The sequence below is a fragment of the Tamandua tetradactyla genome, chromosome 20 (assembly GCF_023851605.1).
Source record: "Tamandua tetradactyla isolate mTamTet1 chromosome 20, mTamTet1.pri, whole genome shotgun sequence".
NCBI lineage: Eukaryota > Metazoa > Chordata > Mammalia > Pilosa > Myrmecophagidae > Tamandua > Tamandua tetradactyla.
Window position 1 is genome coordinate 44,776,463 of NC_135346.1, and position 21,481 is coordinate 44,797,943.

Below are 21,481 nucleotides of genomic sequence, written 5' to 3' on the forward strand. Positions count from 1 at the left end.
ACTCAAGAGGAGTGTTCTTTTGAGATGTCTATTTCTGCTCATCTCCCCCACAGGTCCTGCTCTTGTTGGTGACTCACATCTTACTGGCTCTGAAATTCTGCCCTCTTCCAAGTATCCTATAGAGTAGATTTGTTATGTTTAGTTGATGTATATATGAATAAAATCTCCACACGGTTTCTATAGAAAAACAAAACAGAACAAAACAAAACACTCGCATGGATTCTAACCTCGTAATAATAATCAACTTGGGTGTAGTTTTTTCCCTTGTAGGTAGGCAAAGGTAGAGGATGCATCCATGTATGCCATAACCTTCTTCTTTATCTGTTGATTCTCTCACCTTCTTGGCAGGATCACAGAAGTTTGCAAGGATCCAGAGAAATGGGTTGGCATAATACCCCTCTAAGACTGTTTCTGGCTCTGCAGTTAAGCCAAGAACAGCCCTGTGGGATCACAGGTATCTAAAATTGCTGGTGATGGTAAAAGTTCTTGGCGCTCACTATAAAATACTGATTCCCCCATCTCCTCTACTCTGGGATTTCTTGCTCTGAGGCCAGGCTGGCACCGTTTGCAGAAAGTGCTGTTCCATTTGAAAACAGCTGTGCCTAGAATCAGATGCGAGTCGGCAAAGCAGGGATCATAAGTCAGCAGAACTGTGCTACAGAGGCATTTTCTGTTGCTGCTTTTGGTGGATGCTGACAAGGAAATCAGACTTTCCATAATCAACAGAACTTTACATCATGCATTTTAGAAGTTAAAAATTCAAACCAAGAGAGCCTTACTGATTGACTCCCCTGGACAAAAGCTGCAGCTCATAGATTCTAAGTATTTTACACCACAGATATTATCATCTCATTGAAATGAATGTTCTCAGAATTCCTTTTAAATAGTCTTTTTGCTGTTTGCTAACTTGTGGTTACAAGTCTCCTTTTCCCTCTGCAGCTGAATGTCACATGGTCTCATCATCCCCTCCTCGCCACTGTCCGTAGACAAACTTGGTGAAGACTTAATCTTGTTCAAGACATTTCAATGTCTTAAGGAACTGGGGGATGGTGGTAATTAGCACCTGGCTGGCCAGCATGCTCCTGTTTCTGTCTGTGATGAAGTTTTTGGCTTTTTGGCTTTTGTTTTATTTTTAAGTGTTTCAATCTGTGGTCTCTCCCCTGCCCCCACAAAGCCCAGCAATTCCTGGATGCCCCATCAGTGCTAAGGTGATATGGTAGGTAGAATTTAAATAGTGACTGTGGAAATGTGGGCCATGCAGGAAGTTAAGATTTTCAGTGAGTGATATGTTCAATGATTCCTTCTTTATTTTTATTTTTTATTTTAGTATTAGTTTATTTAATTGAACCCAATATTTCCACAGATTATCAGTCAGCATGTAATCAATATAAAAATTCTTAGAAATTTTACCTTCTTTTTTCATGTAAACCTTTGAAATCTGGTGTGTAGTTTACACTTACAGTACTCTCAGTTTGGATTAGCCACATTTCAAGAGTTCAATTGCACATGTGGCGATGGCATAAAATGGCGCAGTTAGAGCTTCTATCAAATTCATATTGGTAAGTGACTCTGAGTGGAATCTCCAAGATTTTCCTCCCCAGAAAGCCTCCCCAGATCTCTCGGGCAGAATTTGGGTCTCTCGTATCAGTTCCCATAGCACTAGCCATAAACTTCTTTTTGTGGGGAGGGAAGAGCAGGAGAGACATGGGGAAAATCTCATTTCCCTCCATACCTTACTGAGAACACATGGCCAGTACTTTGTATTTGATGAAGAAAGGATTGTAAGTTTCTGTAAAAGACAGAGTTCAAAGGAGGACCACATATTAAAATGGCCATTAAAGATTATGTCCTAGAACAAAGGTTTTTGGGCTGTATTCCTGGAGTTCCTGTCCCAGAATTTGAAGGCAGGAAAATAGTGGTTTCTCTCCCTGATATAACCAAAACAGGTCTGCTTTGATCTGATTTGTGTGCTAGTGTTCTGGGTAAAGAGCACTTTTCAAAAAAAGAATTTCTTGCAAAACCTATTTGAGAATCAATTTTAGGAGCAGAGTGGAAGAGTAGGGCGCACACCGGGGCACAGTCAAAAGGTTGGATTGGCAGCCTAGCATCAGACCACATTTTCTGAGCCCCTGAAAATATTGGGCACTCCTGGCCCTGGCTCACCTTGCTTAGGTGGGAGAGCCTGATTATGCCTCGAATATCTTATGGTATGGTGAGAATTGGGATAGTTGCATATGAAGCTACCAGCGAATGAGGAGAGAGCCCTGGGCTGGACTTCAGAAGACTTAGATTCTAGTCTCAGCATAGCCAATAATCTGGTTAGACTTTAGGCTAGACCCTGCCCTTCTCTGGGTCTCAGACACCTTCAGTGGGCCCTTCCTAATAAGTGTCTTTCCTTTACTCGTCTATCATCTTATGTTCACGCACAGCCTCTGACTGTCATCTATCCTCTGCCTCCTCATGATCACAGCTGTTAGTTATGGTTTTGAGCTTGGCTTGAGCAAGAATCAACTCTTGATGCTGATGAGAAGCTGGATTTGGGCTCCACTTATGATCTGGCTTCTTGAGGCAGAGTTAGATACTATAACCAGTCTCTTTCCCCATACTGGTTATTTCCCCACACTGGATTTAAGGCTTGAAAGCAGAGAACCCAGGGGCCAAAAGGTGAAGACAAATATTCTTCTTTCTTACAAGAAAAGGCAGCATACTCTATTCATGTTCCTAATAATACCTAGGGGGCATCACACTATTCTCTGTTAGGATCTTCTTCAGGGTCTTGACAAAGCAAATTCAGCATGATAGTCAAATGAAATTACTAGCTATACAGAAACAGAAAGATATGAAATGACAATTCTAGTCAATGATAAAGTACAAGCTGATATAATTGGGATCCTAAAAACTGCTCAGACAACACATTTATACAAGAGATGTGTTTGGGAAGAGACAAGTCCTCCAGAAATATTTATTGCTGCTCCTTCCACATTATAAGGTAACCCTTTGGAGGAGACTGGCCATGTAAGGTCTATATTTCCTAGGCCCCTTGCATCCAGAGATAGCCATGTCACCATTCTTGTAAAAGAGCAGAAGTATTATTTATGGAGCCCAGGTTTTAAGAAACTAATACCTCTTCTACTCTCCCTTCTCCTGTATGTTACCTGGATACAAGAGACTCCAGGGGCCTAGGAATTGACAAAGCCATAAGATGGAAGGATCTTAGCTGTTTAAATCTCCATGAAGAGAAGAGTTGCCTGCTGAGCAGGAACACTGTCACTGAACTCTAAGAGTTGGCTTTATTTTTAAGAGCAGCTGGCATTGCCCTACTGATGTGGTTATTAAGGCAAGTTGGATAATGCATCAGTCAACTGCAATGATCTTGTCCAGATTTGTGTTTTGAGATTCAGTAGCCCAGATGACATTTCATCCAGATGCTAATGTCCAGATGCCCTGGCAATAGATGTGGTTATTTAGGTCAAGCTGTTTGATCCTATTCCCTTGCCACTCCATTTACTAGTAAGAATTTAAAATGAAATGCTCTCCTTAGTTTGAAATATACCATCAGAATTATTTGTCTATCAGTAGAAAATGCAACTAACAAATCCCATTCTTTTTAGACCTATCTCTCTATGCTCCATATTGTCAAAGTCATTGTGTACCACCCTTCCTTGGCTAAGTGGTCATCTGGCCTTCCCTAAAACAGTTTTTTGATTTCATCAAGAACAGCCATTTGTCAGATTTAGGTGGCATATGTGCTAATCGTAGTTTAATTGGTCTCTCTTGGTCTATGATGGTACAGGTGTGATGCAGAAAAAAACATATATGTGCAGTGGAGGTGACTGGAATTATGGTCAACTGACAGGAGGCATCAAACTCTAACTGCTTGAATAGCCAGTTTATTGGATAAGACAGGACAATTACCATAAATGGCCTATCAAAACGGTTAGAGCTCCCTATAGGCTTTGAGGCAGGTGTTTGTACTTCAGTTTAATCTCTTCCTTTCTAGTTCCAGGTTGCATGCAGCCCTTGGCAACAGCAGAAACATTTAAACAGAAATGTAGGTCACCTGGCTGTCCAGCCTCAGTGGATTCTCAGTGGATTTCCTTACCAAACAAAGCACGAGTTCTCTGGGATGCAAGCTCTATTTCTCCATGGGTACAGTTAACCTGACTTGAAATCTTTTGGGGTCTGCTGAGTGTTGAATTTTGTAGAATTGGAGAAACTTAGAATGGTTTTCCTTAGCTCAACTGGACCTCTAGAACTCATGCCATACAAATCCCTCATCTGCAATTGAAGGAGACAGTGTCTTAGAGAGGTTGAGTGAATGTCCTGGGCACAGTCAGTGGCACAGCCATGATGAGGTTTTAGGTTTTCTTAGCTGATGCTGATTATATGACCCTTAGCTGATGTTCTGAGTATCTTTTTCAATTACCTGTCAGCTCCTGTTCAGGAAGGAGTTGAAGACTCCTGAGAGTCTTCCAGGGGTCAGAGCAGTAAAACAGATACCTCTGAAGGAGAAGTTATTGAGAATTGTTTTCTCCTTTAATCTCTCTCTTTTCTTCTGCAGAGATTCTCACCCCAATCAAAATCATTTTTACTCTCTGGTGACACTTCTCCTTCTGAGTGGTGTTGAAGTTGTTTGACATCCATGACAACTCTCCTATCACTAGGCTTCGATTTGTTCATAAATTATGGTTGCTCATCAAAGCTTTATCTCATGAGGGCATATACCATGATAGTATTATACCCGTTTTAGAGATGTGATTGGGCTTCAGGAAAATCCAACTACTTCTTCAACGTTACTAGGCCCAGTAATAGCAGAGCTGAGATTTGAACTTGGACTGGCCTACCCCCAACTTGTGCTGTTTATGTCATGAGACCCATTCCCTCAGCACTGAGTACTTCCATGGCTATCTAACTTGCTACCAGGGAATAGTCAGCCTTGGGAGAATCTGTTTTACAAAGTTAAGATATTATCTCAGAACTCCTCTTTTGGGATCAGTGTTCAGTTAGAAATTTCCTTATTCTTGGATCATCTCCAACTATGGTGTGTCAGGACACTGTTTCAGTGATAATGCTTGGAGTTATATAGATGGGCTAAGTCAGGGAAGGGGTCCAGGGGGCCTGGTTTTTAGTATTGCCTTCCTGAGAAAGGAAGGAAACCACTGAAAGGTGTGTTTGAGTTCAATTCATTCTTCTCTGGAAATAACTTAGTTCCTTTGATTTGGGGGCAAAAATTGGCCTTTTCTGTATATTACCTATTTATCACTTTCTTATAGAAATATAAGCTTTGCTACTTGGGTCATTTCTGTCAAAACTAAATAATTTCTAGGCTAGTTAAAAATTTGAGCACTACTGTTTTATGGACCAACTTATACAACTGTCAGTGTTCTAGATGGTATTTTTTGTTTGTGGATTTTTTCTAGCAAACTTGGTACTTTGAACCCCCCCCCCCTTTATTTTAACAGTTCATTACACACCTTTTAACCTCATGATATCCCTGGTGACTGCTTACAATTCATTCAGTTTGTCTTGTTTTTCTTACGAAGGACAAAAGGGATAAAGGTAGAGGAATGGCTTTTAAAGAAAAGCCAAGTTCTGGGAGGAATTGACAGACACTACTCAGTTATTGGTTTGGGAAAAGTGCTTCTAAATCCTTGTTTGGATGACAGAACTGAATGTGAAATTTGGAAAGTGTCTGATCCAGATGGGTTTTTGTTTGTCTATTTGTTTTTTGCCCCTTTGCAAGTCTAAGTTTTCTGCTTATTTGGTGGGTGAAGACAAAAAAAAAAAGAAAGGTTGCAAAACTATCAGTTTTTGTTTAGCTTTCTGATGATCAGTTACTCTATTTCAACCAAGTTCTGCATGTACTGCTAACTACCAGTTAGAATACTTAAATATACAAATTAGCATTGCCATCTAGAAAAAGACATGCTCAATTTCAAAGCCTGGGGTATATGTGCAAAGAATCATTGCCCTACCAGTCTTCCCAGACCATCAACTAGTTCCATTCCCCATATCCCATATTATCGACAGCCCCTTCCAACATAAAATAGTTAGAATGGGCATAGCCCAAATACCCATAAAGAGTGGGAGAAAGATCAAAGATGATGGTGGAGTTGCACAGAGATAGTAGGGTTTAACAAATGAGAATAAATGCTGAATCATTATATTGATATTTCTCTTAGTCTCCAGTACCTTAGAGCAGCTAGAAGGAAAAGCCTAAAATTGTGGAATTGTAACCCACACCAAACTCTGAAATCAGTTCTATAACAACAACAACAACAACAACAACAACAAAATAAAATAAAATAGAACAAGGATCATTGCCTTAGAGAGAGGTGCTCAAGACTGAAGATGACCTTGACAATCTTATCCTCTTTTCCAGGACTTGTTCAGTGTCTATGTGCATACTTTCCTTATTTATTTAAAGTTAAGACATTTAGTTTTTTCTTTTTACTCTCTGTTTTCACCTATGGTATTTTTCCAACTTGTGTCCCATTTTCTTTGGTGCAGTTCTTTGCTCTTTGGTAGGGAGATGCTTTTATAAACCAATCAGGGTTGTAATAGGAACCTTAGTTGTATGAATCAAGGGTTGAGACACTTGCCTAGTGCATCTGTCTGTCTCCTTTGCTATAAGAGCTTTGGTTTTTTTTTAGCTTGAATTGGAGGGAAGAGTTTGGTTACAATAAAGGTCACAGAGAAGAGGAGAGAAAAATGGGTGTTTTGAGAGATAAAGATAAATGAGAGATAAAGGGGTGTTTTGTCTTTCTTGCCTTGCCCAGTGGGATGGGTTTGAGTTCATTGGCTAATGTGGCTGTGGCCAGTAGTTGCTAAAACATATGTTTTGCGTGTTTGTTTTTATTTGTAAGTGAGAGGCTTTAGGGACTCTGGCCCAGGCAGTGGTGCTTCAGGACCCAAGTGTCAGAACACAGCATGGGACTGAAGAGGAGAAATTCTCTTAGCACTGTCTTGGCACCATTGGAATTGGCCTTTTGGAGGTTCTCTGGAGACCATGTTCTTGCACGGACACTGGCATTCACAGGATGGACATGATCAGCATTTTCTGAAAGAATGCTCAAAACACCTATGAATGGCAGCTGCAGCAGGAAAGGGAGAACATAGCAGATTTGTGTGGGAAATATAGCTGATGGACCAGTTTATGTCCCTCTGGGAATGCTGGTAACAGTGAAATTTTTGAAGTACTCTTCTAAGTATGTCTTAGAGTTGCTGGAATTCAAGAATCAAACAAAATGTGAATTCACTTGTTATTCACACAAGCAAAGTATTGGTTTTATTCAAATTAAAGTCCAGTGAGTGTCCAGAATTTTGTAATGTCTAAAATTTTACCCTACATCTTTATGAATCCTGGCAGAAGGCATGAGACTCTGGCACAAAGACAAAGGTTTTATTATTCATCCTCACCAGGCAACTGAGCTTTTGTGTTTACATGGGTTCCCCTCGCTCCTCCAAATCCCATGGGATGTTGTGAAGTGATCCAGATGGATAAAGAACATGCAGGGGGGTTGTTTCATAGTTGAGGAAACCTGAGCTTAGGAAGCCCCAAAATTTTGCCTCAGAGAGAGACACTGTCTTTATTAAACTGATCAGGAAACAAATCTGCCCTCTGTCCCTGTGGGAGATACTCTCTTTACCTTTCAAGGCTGTTTGCTGTTCCAACATCTTTGAAAAAGTAGTGCAGAAAAAGCTGTCAGTGCCTCTGCTCAGATGACTTAAAGAAATGTCAGAGACCCAGGAAGAGTTATCCCAAACAAGCTATTCCAAAGAATCATATTCTTATTATTATTACAGGTGATAAAATGCTTGGCATCAGAGGAGCGATTCTAAAACAGAGGAATGGTTTTGGGGGCATGCTGTTCTTTTTGTGTTTGTCAAGTTATACCACTGGGACATTTCCTCATCTCTCTTGCAAGCTGGACACATTTCCCAAAGTGTTGTCACCTCTCTCCTGTTATTTAGGCTCATCTGGAACAAATACTTAAGGACATGTCCATATTCTAATATGTATCCATCAAAGAATAGCGACAAGAACCAGAAGATGTCTTATCATATCCCGTCACTGTATAATATGTTGGGTCGCTTCAGGAGATTAATTAGGGAGTAATGAAGACTACGTGTGAATGAGTGAATGAATGTCTGTGTGAACGTGTGTGTGAGTGTGTGAGAGATGGCAATTGCAGCCTGCACTCAGGAAGAGCTCAAATGCCTTTTGACATCATTGGTTTTAGTGTTGCTCACTTAAAAGGCATTTTACAGCTCTCAGATCTGTTCTTTCATACTTCCAACACCTGCAAATGATAACCCAAGCTCTTTGGATGGTGATTATCCTTGATCAACATGAAATTAGCCTCAGAATCACCTCCTATAACTTAGGTCAAGTGCTCAGCATTACAAAGATTTTGTGGGTAGGAGGGGAAAAGAAGTTGGTATTTTAATTAAGTGTTTTTGAAAACAAATGAAAAGAGTTGAAATGAAGGTACGTTTAATAAGTAGGCTCTCTTAGGCCTTTTATGAGTACTCTGTTTAGGATTCTTTGGCGGAGGTGGAATAAATGTATTATAAGACAGGCTCTATCGAGCACAGTGTGATTGTAGCTTAATCTGACTGTGTCGGTGTCTCACGTATCACTGTACCCAGTCAATACTCTATTATTGCCAGCTAAGTGCTTTGCTACAGTACCCCACGCTCAGGGTATCAGAAGCTGTGTTCCCTAATTTCCTAAGCAATAATGGTATAAGCAATATGCATTTTTTACTATAAAAACTAACAATTGCCTCCACAGAGTTAATGATTTTTTTATATACCGTTGGTACCCAGGAGATTCAGTCATAAATCAGAGCAAAATTAAATGTACGAAATTCTGGCAGAAGTGGATTTTCTTTGCAAAAGCTGAAGTCTTCAGTTTTGCTCAGAATCAAACTTTGGTTTTCTTCCTGGTGCTTTTATTTTTATCTTATTTTATTTAAATGGGTGTGTTGTTTCCTAATTAAAATTGATTAAGAATAAGTACAGTAACAGTAATTCACAGCCTGGACCCAGGCAGCATTCTTTATAGCTCTTGGCGGCTGTGGCCATCCAGTCTCTTTCTCGGCTCGCCAGGTTTTAAGCATGACTTGTATCTGAGACACAGAAGAGGGTTGTGCAGTGCACAGCAAACACTGTACTGTGACAGAAACTTCCTCCTAAATGGTTGCTGTTTATACAGGTCAGGACCTCTACAGAGGCCAGAATTCACTAGGTGAATTGCTTATCTACTCGTTTTACTCTAAATAGGAGGTAAGAAAGAGCGATGGTTTCTTCCTCATTAGGAGACTTGGTTAAGGGTTGTTAGTTTCCTTGTATCAGACCCTGCCCAGGCCAACGTGGACAGCAGGTTACTGAAAAGAGACAGCTCTGTTGCTTGTAAACTGAAGGTAGAATTAGAGCTTCCCTTGGGGAATTAGAAACAGGAAGCTCAAAGTCATCAGAGTCAAGTTTATGCTCATCCCTTGTGGGCCCTTCTTGGTTTCTCTTTTTTTTTTTCTCCTCTCTGCACATCTACCTCATTCTACCTTCTGCACTTGGACTTTCTCTGCATCTTGGCACACATGCAGCATATGGCAGCCTCCCAGGGTCCCTGAGGCATATTCTCAATTTATTGACTGGTGCCACTCCTGATGGCACAGGAGGCCAAAGGCCAGCAGGAGTTGGGCCCCATTTAAGTTAATAGGGAGTGATGGGACAGAAACAATATGGGAAACATTTTCTCACTTAAAAGCACTAGAATAATTTTAATGGAAGAACAAATCATAACCACAGTCCACAGGTAGTCTTCTGGCTTCTGGTTTAAGATTCCTTGACCAATCTTTCCTGGACCATCTTCAAAATTCAGGGGATAAATAGCTTCATCCAGTAGGGCTGGGACTGAGGTGAGGCAAGCAAGGCACTTGTCTCAGGTGTAATCCTTAAGGAGGCGCTTAAAAATAAAAATCATCAGGATAAGTACAGTTTTAATGCAATATTTTTAAAAGCCAAAATTAATGCCAAAAATTATGGTGAACAGAATGCAAAATTTTAAATAAAGACAGGATCACCATTACTGATTTTTTCCTGTTGCCTCAGGCTCCGATATGGCTCAGCGGTGCACTGTTCATTAGGTATCGTCTACCTGTCTGTAGTCCACTTGGTTATGGGTGGGGGAGAGAGTCCTAGCCTCACCTTGGGGGTGAAGGACATCAGTTCTCAGCAGTAGGGATGAGGGCTAGGCAGGTGAGCCCGAAAGATGTCTGCTGAGGGATGGGTTATGGGGTAATGGCGGCCAGAGGTGAATGGGTTATGGAGTTATGGCTGCCAAAGATTAGGGATTTGCTCCAAACATTCTTAACTATCCTTGAATAGCCCTTCCTGGAGTTCTCATGTGTAAATTAATTTTTACTTTTTGTTGTTGTTGGCTGGTTTAAATCTAGTTGTCTTTTGATGGTGGTGTTATTAAGTATGAGAGCAACAAAGTAAGTTAAAATTTTGTCATTGACTTCTTATTCCAAGTAAGTTGCCACAGGAGCAGATCTTTGCAAAACTGAATTAATCATCAGAAGAATTACTCAAAGATTAACTTAAAAATGAGGGTTGGGTGCTTACCCATTTCCAATCCCCTGGGACCTGACTGGTAATTACTCATCCCATCTAGAAGACTGAAACATTTAGCATATGGCTTTTCTTTCCCTCCTAAAATCAATCAGAATATGGCACTTTGTGGCTTACTGTGGTCAATCAAAATGTTATGCCTAATTCTTTTTCTAAATGTAAATCTTCCAAAGACATTTTTCAAAAAGGACTGTCAAATTATTAAGCGATAAGAATGTCAGTAGAGAAAATAAATTTCTTCAGATATTTCATAGGGACTAAAAAAATTAGGGGATGCTTTTTTTCTCATCTCCTCAAGGGTTGTTTTGGTTCTGATGTTCAAACACTGTATTAGAAAACATTTCAACTGTGAATATAATTCCGAAAACATTTTGAGTCTTGACAGTAGCTGTCCTGGGCAGCCTCAGATCAAACTGGAAAATAGATCATGTAAAATTAGGGACGTATTTTTGTTTTCAGAATGTTTTCTATGCAATTCCCCAGAAACAGCTCAAAAAGATAGATACTCTTTTCTAAAAGGTTGCTGGTTTAGCACTTCCCAACTTATAAAGGTTGGGATTTCCCACTGGCCCAGAGGAGTGATTTGTATCAGTTACTTTAGATTCACTTAATAGCACATTTGTGTCTGAGATGAAGCGTGAGTCCCAGCAGACATGTGAAATTGTTCTTAAAAATTGGCCTCCATTGCCCTCCCCACTGTATATTCAGATCTAAAGTAGACTCTCTTAAATGTTTGTCCACAGGCAGATATGAGATCCCATCTTAAAACAGCAACAATAGCTACTGTTTCTCTTTGTGGAGAGCACAGCTAGATGTGCAGCAAATAGATTTTGCAGACTGGTGAATTTTCGGTTTCCTAAGTGAAGCCTTAACTATTTATTCCTCTCCTTCCCCCCAACCTACTGATATAGATCACAGTGAGGCTGAGAAAGGGGGTAACACATAGAAAAGTACTGTGACGGTTCATGCAAAACATAGTTGAGGGACATTTGCCTCGCACCTGTGATCTCAGTGCATCCATTGCATTTTGTTTTCACCAATCACATGGCATTTATTATTTTCTTTCTTATTTTCCTCTTAGGCCTTGGTTCCCCCTCCTACTTCATGTGGTCTTTAAGGGCATCTTTATATCCTCAACCACCCCTTATATAATCACTTGCATGTAAAGGTCACTCAAAAATGTTCTGAGTGATTGAAAATGCTAAATATGTTTGAATTAGTCACAGTTCTACTTAGGGAAAGGAGAGAAATAAAATTTATTGAATGTTTATGCCAAGCCTTTGACATACGTGCATTTCTTCCCCCTGTTAATCCTCCCAGTACTTCTATGAGGAAGATACAAGTTTTCCTATTTTGCAAACAAATGGAGAAACTGAGGCTTTTAAAGATAGTAAGTAAGTAAATTACTGAGCATCAGAGTGAGGTGAACCCAGGGTCCTAAACCAAGTCTGTCTGGTCCAAAGCTGATTTCATTAGGCTAGGTTGCATTTATCGTTAGAGTCATGATCCCAGACTCAGTTGCCTGTGGGGCCAGGCAGGTAGGTAAGGAAGCATGGGAGCCTGGGGTGAAAGAGACCCTAGCCTGCAGGACAAGTCTAAAATTGGGGGTGGGGATGGGCTCTACTTAGCTCTGGTCAATTATTACAACTTTTTTTTTATTTTTAAGAGAAAATCTATAAATCTTGATTTTTGGCAGGATGTAAAATCTTCTAATTTTTGTATGCTTGCAATTAAGTTAATAATAGCGCTTGTGAAAATTAAAACAGATCTGTGAATCAGATTTAGGCCATAATTTGCACATTTCTAGCAGTAGTATCGGCAAATAGTTTTAAAGAATTGGAACTCTTTCCCCCGGGTATGTATCATAACCCCAACTGACAAAAAGTGCAGTCTGTCAAGGAGAACTTAGGGAACTCTCTGTAATTAATAGTTTGTTCCTTCATTGGTTTGTAAAAGATTTATGGATACTATTTGAATAATTACAAGTGCTTGCTTAATTATTTAATGTGGAACCAGGATAACGAATGCAGATACTCACTGCTTTACTTTTCCTTGTTGATATGATGTTCTCACGTGAAACTTCACGAAAACAGCAGCATTTACTGAGCAGTGAGCTGATGTTATGTAATGAACTATATACAATTTTCTGTGTTTTACACAAGCATATGCACCCTCAAAAGAAATTGCAAATGACCTGCACATGAAACCACATCTAGTTCTGTCATTAATGATCGATTGCTCATTATGTCTATGTTAATGGTATCCCTTGTCCGAGGCAGTCCAGGTAGTTACACTCTTGTTCTCTTGTTGATCTTGGCCCTTTGTAATGATCAGTTTTTATTCTGATCCTGGTCTCCAGCCTGCCATGTGTTCTCCTCTTCACTGCCCCAGATTGTTCTAGTTTCTGTTTTTGCATACGTGTTGATAGGATAATCAGAGCAAACTACATCTTTCTGCTGCATCTTTTGAAGTTTGCATCTGCACAGAGTTCACTTGAATTTCTATCGCTTTAGCAATTTCTGTTCTTAGCAGCTGTTTCAGGAAGCAATGTAGTGAGGGTCTCACTGCAAATGTTTGAATGCCTATGAATGGTTCACTAGGCACTTCCTTAGTAAGACAGGTTTGATGAGCAGCCATGATTTCTGTATAGTGAAAGAATCTCTTCCAGGTTGGTGGTAAGATCCAATGCTTCTTCTTCAATTACCACACACTACCTTTAATTACAAATATGTCCACTTCCCTACTGTAAGGATTTTTTTTAACTTGCAGATTTTTTGAGATATAATTAACAAACAAAAATCAGTGGCTTAAGTATATTCAGAAAGCTACGCAACTAGAAAAACTGTCAAATTCCAGAACATTTTCATCATCCTAATAAGAAACCTGAGATCCATTAGCAGTAAAACCCAAACCCTCCTTTTCCCTTCACTGGGCAACTACTAATCTGTTTTGTCCTTGTGGATTTGCCTAAACTGAACATTTCATAAAAATGAAATCTCATATAATATGTGGCCTTTTGTGACTGGCTTTTCTTACTTATGTTTTCAAGGTTCATAATGTTGTGGTATCAGTGTTCCATTTCTTTTTATTGACTGACAATATTCCATTGCGTGGATATACCATATTTTATTTATCTAGTTGTTCCGTAATGGGCATCTGGTTTGTTGCCACCTTTTGACTGTTATGAATAATACTATTATAAACACTTGTGTACAAGTTTTTGCATGGATCTATATATTCATTTCTCTTGGGTATATACCTAGAAGTAGAATTGCTGGGTCATAAGTTAACTCCATGTTTAATATTTTGAAGAACTGTCAAACTTTTCTCCAAACAAAGCAGCTGGTTACTTTAACAATCTCACAAAAAATGTATGTGGGTTCTGATTTCTCTACATCTTTGCCAACATTTTTTATTGTCCATCTTTTTGGTCATAGCTGTCTTAGTGAGTATGGAGTGTTATCTATCTCACTGTGATTTTGTATTTACCTAATGACATATGATGTTGAACATTTTTTAATATGCTTATTGGTCATTTGTATATCTTCTTTGGAAAATCATCATGTCAATCCTTTACACAGTTTAAATAGGGTTGTTTGTCTCTCTTATGGTTGAGTTGTAAGTATTTTTTATATATTCTGAATATAAGTACCTTATCTGATTTATGATTCACAAATATTTCTTCCCATCCTGTGGTTTCTCTTACACCTCATTCTTTGAAGAAAAAGGTTTGAAATTTTGATTAAATACAATTAATTATTTTTCTTTTATTACTTGTGCTTTTGGTGTCATATAAGATACCATTGCCTAATCCAAAGTAATAAAGGCTTACTATCTTCCCAGTTATGACTCATAGATTTTGCTATTATATGTAGGTCTTTGATACAGTTTATTAATTTTTGCATGTGATTTGAGATAGAGGCCCAGTTTCCTTCTGTCTCATGGATATCCAGACACTCTAGTGCTATTTGTTGAAAATACTGTTTTTTTCCCATTGAAATGTCCTGGGATTCTTGTTGAACATCATTGACCATAAATTTCTGCACACTGTATTCAATTTCATTGATGTGTACATCTAACCTTATGCTACTACCATACAATCTTGTTTTATTTTTGCATGGGCAGGCACTGGGCATTGAACCCAGGACTCTGGCATGGCAGACAAGAACTCTGCCTACTGAGCCACCATGGACTGCCCCGTACAATCTTGATTAGTGAAGTTTTGTAATAAGTTTTAAAATTGGGAAGTGTATATCTTTCATCTGTGTTCTTCTTTAAAAGTGTTTAGGATGTTTTGGGTCTCTTGCATTTCCCTATGATTTTTAGGATCAGCTATGTTTTTTTTTCATCAAGAAAGGAAGATTGGACATTATTAAGGATTATGTGGAAATTGTCAATCAATTTGGGGAGCCTTGCAAGATTGATAATATTAAATATTAGGATCCATGACCATGGGATGTCTTTCAATTTATTTAGGTCTTCTTTAATTTATTTCAGTACTATTTTGTAGCGTTCAGTATACAAATTTCATGCTTCTTTTGTTAAATTTATTCCAAAGTATTTTATTCTTTACAATGCTATAGCAAATGGACTTGTTTTCTTAATTTCATTTTTAGAATGTTTGTTTTTAGAGTATGGACGTACAATTGATTTTTGCATGTTATCCTTAAACAGCAACATTGTTGGACTCATTTACTAGATACTAGTTTTTTAGTGGATTTCTTAGGATTTTCTACACATGAGATCATGTCATGTGAGAATAGAGATAGCTTTAATTCTTCCTTTCCAATCAGGATGACTTTTTCCTTCTTTTCTTTGACTAAACCAAGCTAGAACCTTCATTATAGTGTTGAATAGAGACGGTAAGGGTGAAATCCTTGTCTTATTCCTGATCTTAGGGGGAAAACATTCTGTCTTTTGCCATTAAATATAATGTCAGCTGTGGGTTTTTCATAGATGCCTTTTATCAGGGTAAGGAAGTTTTTTTTTCCTATTCCTGGTCATTGAATATGTTAATATCATGGAATGATATTGAATATTGTCAAATACTTTTTCTGTGTCGATTGAGATTGCTATGTGATTTTTGTCCTTTATTCTAATAATACAGTGTATTATTATAATGATTGGTTTTCATAAATTGAACCAACTTGCCTTGTGGAAAAATCCAAGTTGTTCATTGTATATAATCCTTTTTATACTTTGTAAGATCAGTTTGCTAGTATTTTGTTGAGAATATTTGCTTCTATATTCATAAGTGTTATTGGTCTATTATAATTTTCTTTTTTGTGTGCTGTCTTTTCTGGTTTGGGTATCAAAGAAATACTAGTCTCATAGATTAAATTGGAGAATATTCTCTCCTTTGTCATTTTTTGGAAGATTTGTGAAATATTGGTGCTATTTTTTAGATTTTTAGTATAAAATGCCAATGAAGACATGTGGACCTGTGATTTTCTGTGTGACAATTTTTTTTGATTACTAATTCAATTACCTCTTTAGGTTTATTCAGATTTTCTGGTTTTTTCTGGAAGCAGTTTTGGTAGTTTGTGTTTTCTGGGTGCTCTGTCCAGTTCATCTAAGTTATCTACTTTGTTAGCATATGTTTTCATAGTATTCTTTTGTAACCCATTTTATTTTTTTCTGATGTTGGTAGTAAAGGTCTCTCTTTCATCCCTTTTTTTCCATGGTCAATGTAGTTAAAGTTTTGCCAGTTTTGTTACTTTTTTCAAAGAAACAGTTTTTTTATTTTATTGTCTCTATTTTTCTAATCTCCAGTTCAATTTAATTCCACTTTAATTTGCTATTCCTTTCCTCCTGCTTACTTTAGGTTTTGTTTTTTAAAAAATTCTTAGTTCATTAAAATAGAAGTTTAGGTTACTGACTTGAAATATTTTTCTGTTTTGATATAGTCTTTTGCAGCTATAATCTTCCCTCCAAATACTGCTTTAACTGCATTCCGTAAGTTTTGATTTGTTGTGTCTTCATTTTCATTGATGCATTTGCATCAATATATTTTCTAATTTTTCCTTTGACCCACTGGTTATTTAGGAGTATGTTATGTAATTTCCACATCTGTGAATTCACCAAATTTTCTTTTGCTACTGATTTCTTATTTTATTTAATTGCAAATGGAGAATATATTTTCTATGCTATAAATCCTTTCGAATACATTGAAAAGTGTTGTATTGTCTAAAGTATAGCCTAATCTGGAGAATGTTCAACATGCACTTGAGAAGAATGTCTATTATGCTCTTGTTGGATGGAGAGTTCTCTAGATGTCAGTTGGTTTATAACATTGCTCAATTTTTCTGTTTCCTTATTGATTATTTTGTCAAAAGTATTTCTCCCTTAAATTATTTCAGTTTGTGCTTCATACGTTCAAGGGCTCTATTGTTGATGGTTGAATATGTTTATAATTGTTATGTCTTCATGATGGATTGACTATTTTATCGTTATAAAATGTCCTTTGGGTTCGATTCCCGGCCTATACACTTCTCCAAACAAACAACAAATGAAACCAACAAAAACAAACAAACAACAAAAAATTCAAAAAATGGTACTGCAATAATGGGACACACATCGAAAAAGAGTGAAATGTGACCCCGCCATACAGCATATATATAAAAAATGTCCTTTGGTTTCTCTAGTGACAATTTTGTCTGAAGTCTCTCTTGTCTGAGTTAAGAAAAGAAACTCTATCTTCTTTTGATTATGGCTTGCATGGTATGTCTTCTCACGTCCTTTTGCTTTCTACCTATTTTTGTCTTTAAATCAAAAGTGTGTCTCTTATAGACAGCTTACAGTTGGATCATGTTTTCTTTTTTCCTATCCATTCTGTTATTTTATGTCTTTTGATTGGAGTGTTTAATCCATTTACATTGACTGCAGTTACTGATAAAGTGGGATTGATGTCTGTAATCTTGCTATTCATTTCTGTATGGGTTTTTGTGTGTGTAGTTTTTATTCCTCTATTCTGGTATTACTATTTTGTTTTGTGTTATTTTGATGTTTTCTAGTAGGCCATTTGAATTTTCCAGGTTGCTGATTTCCACAGCTACTGTGATTGTGAGGCTGTCTGTTTTTGAGGCATTGTGGAGGCTTCATCTGGGCAAAGGGTGATGGGACTGTGCCAATGCAGACTGCCACAAACCTTGGCATTCTTATGAGATTCTGCTGTCTTCTTGAATAAATGCTCTTCGGATTGTTACAAGCTTTACTTCAGTTTCCAGGGTTCTGAATAAATTGGATTTGACAAGTGTTACTGGTGTTCTTGTTGCTTTAAGGAAGAATAGATTTTCAGAGAACCTGTCTCACCATTCCAGAACTGCTTTTCTGGAAAATTTCTTGAAGTTTACTTTCAATTCTTTCTTTCTGAAAAAGAATTTATATATATATATATATATATATATATATATATGTACTTTGTAAAGCAACTTTCTATTCTTGTTTCCTGGACACAATAACCAGGATATTTTATCTTTCTGAAGATATTATTAGAAGTTTAATAATAAGCTCTCCCTGTATCTTCTCTGTTTTCTCTGATTTGCTTTAGTCTCTTTATTTTGTCCTGTCTTACATGCTAGCACTTTCTTCAGACAATGTTGACAATAGTAATAGCAACCATTTATTCTACTTTTTTATTGCAAAAAATAACATATGTACAGAAAAGCAATATATTTAAAAGCACACCACAGCACTTATTTGTAGAATAACACCTATTTATTGATCACTTAATATATGCGAATCACTCTTCTCAGTGCTTTATTCATATTAAATCATTTAGTCCTCACATTATTCTTTAGAAGTTATTTCCCAAGTTTTACAGATGAGAAAGTTGAGACATAAAGAAGTTAAATAAAAAAGCCTAACGTTACGTAGTCCAAAATGGCAGAGTTGGAATTTTGCCTCCTCTCTGTACTCTCAGATCCTCTTTCTCATAAGTCAGCACATCCATGCGTTGGTCTGCTCATATTTACTGGTGGGATTCTAAACACTTTGAGAATATAAATGGGTCCTGTTGACTGTGGGGTGTCTGGTGTGATGTGGACTGAAATAGTTGCTTCTTGGCTTTTCTTCTGTGCCACTTTAAGACTCAGCTTTTTCCTGTCCACAGTTCATTCATCAGGACTCCACCAACTTACTTCTCTTCAAAATTTTGTTTCTGAGTTTTGTTCTCAATCATTTTGCATTCGTGAGCTTAAGCCTTTAAAAAAGTTTGCTATCATTTTAGAGGGACTTTGAGAAGAACCAGAATTAAATGCATGCATTCAGTAAACTGCCTTTTTAATCATTTAAAGCAGACTTAAAAAATAATCTCTGGCTGTTTTGTTATCTGAAATTCTTGGGGAGCTAATCTTTCTGTTTATTTTATCTGCTGATTTATCATGAATACTAGAATTTTCCTCTTGAGTTCTGTGATTTTGCTTTGTGTGCGTGACCTCACGGGGGCTTTACCCGTGGGTTTCCTGTGTGACTTGGGCTGACTGTTTCTCCATCTAGATAAGGTTTGCATTGTCTCCTGCAAGGTGCTCCAGGACCACTTTTTATGTTATTTTTCTTGCCTTGAGGAATGCAGGTCCACACAGGGATGGTGTAAAATAAAACCCAATTTCACAGGAAGACAGCCTGGTAGTTCAGAATTTTCAGGGAAGGCTTTCCTTTTACCCTCTGTAGCTTCTTTGTTACCTCCCTCTGCCAGTGCACCTTTCACTGACTGCAGCTCTCTGAGGGTTCTGGCTTAAGGTTGACGGTCTTGTTCCTAATTCCCTTCTTCACGTAGGCCTCAGTCTTTTGTGTGTCACCATTAAAATTCAGTCTCCTGGGCTGACTGAGCCTAGACCAACCAACCCCTTCCCCGACCCCAAATGGGGACAACTTGAGTACCATGTCACTTGATCTTCTATTCGCTTCATTTTTGTACCCTGAGGATTTCCTTTACTTTCTCATGAGCCCTGGTATACATTTAAAAAGACACTTGCGATATTTTAATGAGAATATCTATATGTTTTATAGTAGGAGGTTTTCATGATGTCTAATCTGTTATTATTGCTGGAAATTTTAAAATTAACTTCTCTTTTGAATTATTTTTATATGTACTCCTTGGGTGTTATCCTTACATGGAAAATACTTGTAATTTTCTCTATGGCATGGATAATAAAGGATTTATTTTTATGATAGCCTAATGGAATTTATGACCATGTCAAGACAAGTAATGATGGTTTCTTTGCATTTTGTGTTGAACAGACCAAATTGAAACATGGCATTCTGTTCTGGGCACTGCATTTTATTAAATACTGAGAGATCTGTGATATGTCTGAACTAGAACAGTTAGGATTATGAAGACCAGGATATTTTATCATTTGAGGAATGGTTTGTGTCAAAGGGAAATTTAGCTTGGCTGAGAGAAAACCTGAGGGGATGTGATAAGTTGTATTGTGGAAGACATCCTTTGTATCTTCAGAGGGCTTAACAGGCCAGCGTTATTCCTAAAGATAGATGTGATATGAAGATATGAAGAAAACCTTTTGCTAAATAGGACATTTGCACATGAAAATTTCATTCACCATATAGATGGTTGAACACTTTTCCCTGTCCTCATCACTGGGAGGAATCAAACATAGATAGGGGTTAGCTTATATATGGTAGCTGAGATCTAAGACTCTGGAATCAGATTACTTGGGTTTGAATCCTGACTTGACTACTTTGTTACCACAACAAGTTGTTTAACCTCTCTGAACTCTGTTCACCTCTCTGCAAGGTGATAGACTAATTGTCCCTATGCCATAAGGTCTTTGTGAAATTTATATGGGGGTAATATGTGTAAGGTTAGAATGATGTCTAGCACACAGTATGTCCTGAAAAAATTGTTACAGATGTCATTATTGTTACCATCTGTCAAAAGTGTCTAGAATAAAACTCTCATAGACACTGGAATTGTGATCAGCTGTATTAGTTTCCAATGGCTGCTGTAACAAATTATGACAACTTAGTACTTAAAACAATGGAAATTTATTGTCTGCAATTCTGGACACTAGAAGAATGAAATCAGTTTCACTGGGCCAAAATCAAAATGGCCCCAGTCTGTCCAGATGCTCTAGGGGACAGTCCATTCCTTGTCTTTTCTGTCTTCTGGTGGTTGCATCACTCAGACTTCTGCCTCTGTGGTCACATTACCTCCTCTTCTTCTGTCTGTGTCACATATCCCTCTGATTCCTACTTATGAGGACATTTATGATTTCATTTAGGGCCCACCTGGATAATCCAGAATGATCTCCCCTCTCAAGATCCCTAACTACATCTTCAAAGTCTCTTTTTTTTTTTTTTTTTTTTTTTTTAAAGAGAGAGGGAGGAAGGGAAGGAAAGACAGAGAGAAGGAAGGAAGGATGGAAGGAAGGAAGAGAGGAAGAAAGGGAAACATCCCCAAACATTTTCTTGTTTTATTATATTTTGTTTGTTTGTTTGCTCTTTACATGGGCTGGGGCCGGGAATCGAACCGGGGTCCTCCGGCATGGCAGGCAAGCACTCTTGCCCGCTGAGCCACCGCGGCCCGCCCCTTCAAAGTCTCTTATTGCTATATAAAGTGACTATCATAGGTTCCTAGAGATAGGAAAGGGATATCTTTTGGGGGGGCTGGAATTATTCAGCCCATCACATTGAACTTTATGGGCATCAAACTAATAATTTATCTGTTCTAAGCAAACCCTTACCTTTTCTTGGATAAAATGTCCTCCAGTATCCAGTATCCTCACTGGATACTGTCAGTGTTGGGGAACTAATACCTTTGGCCATTAGGTTGGACTATGGTATTACACCCTTTCTTAGTCGCAGTAATCTATAATTTGGATAT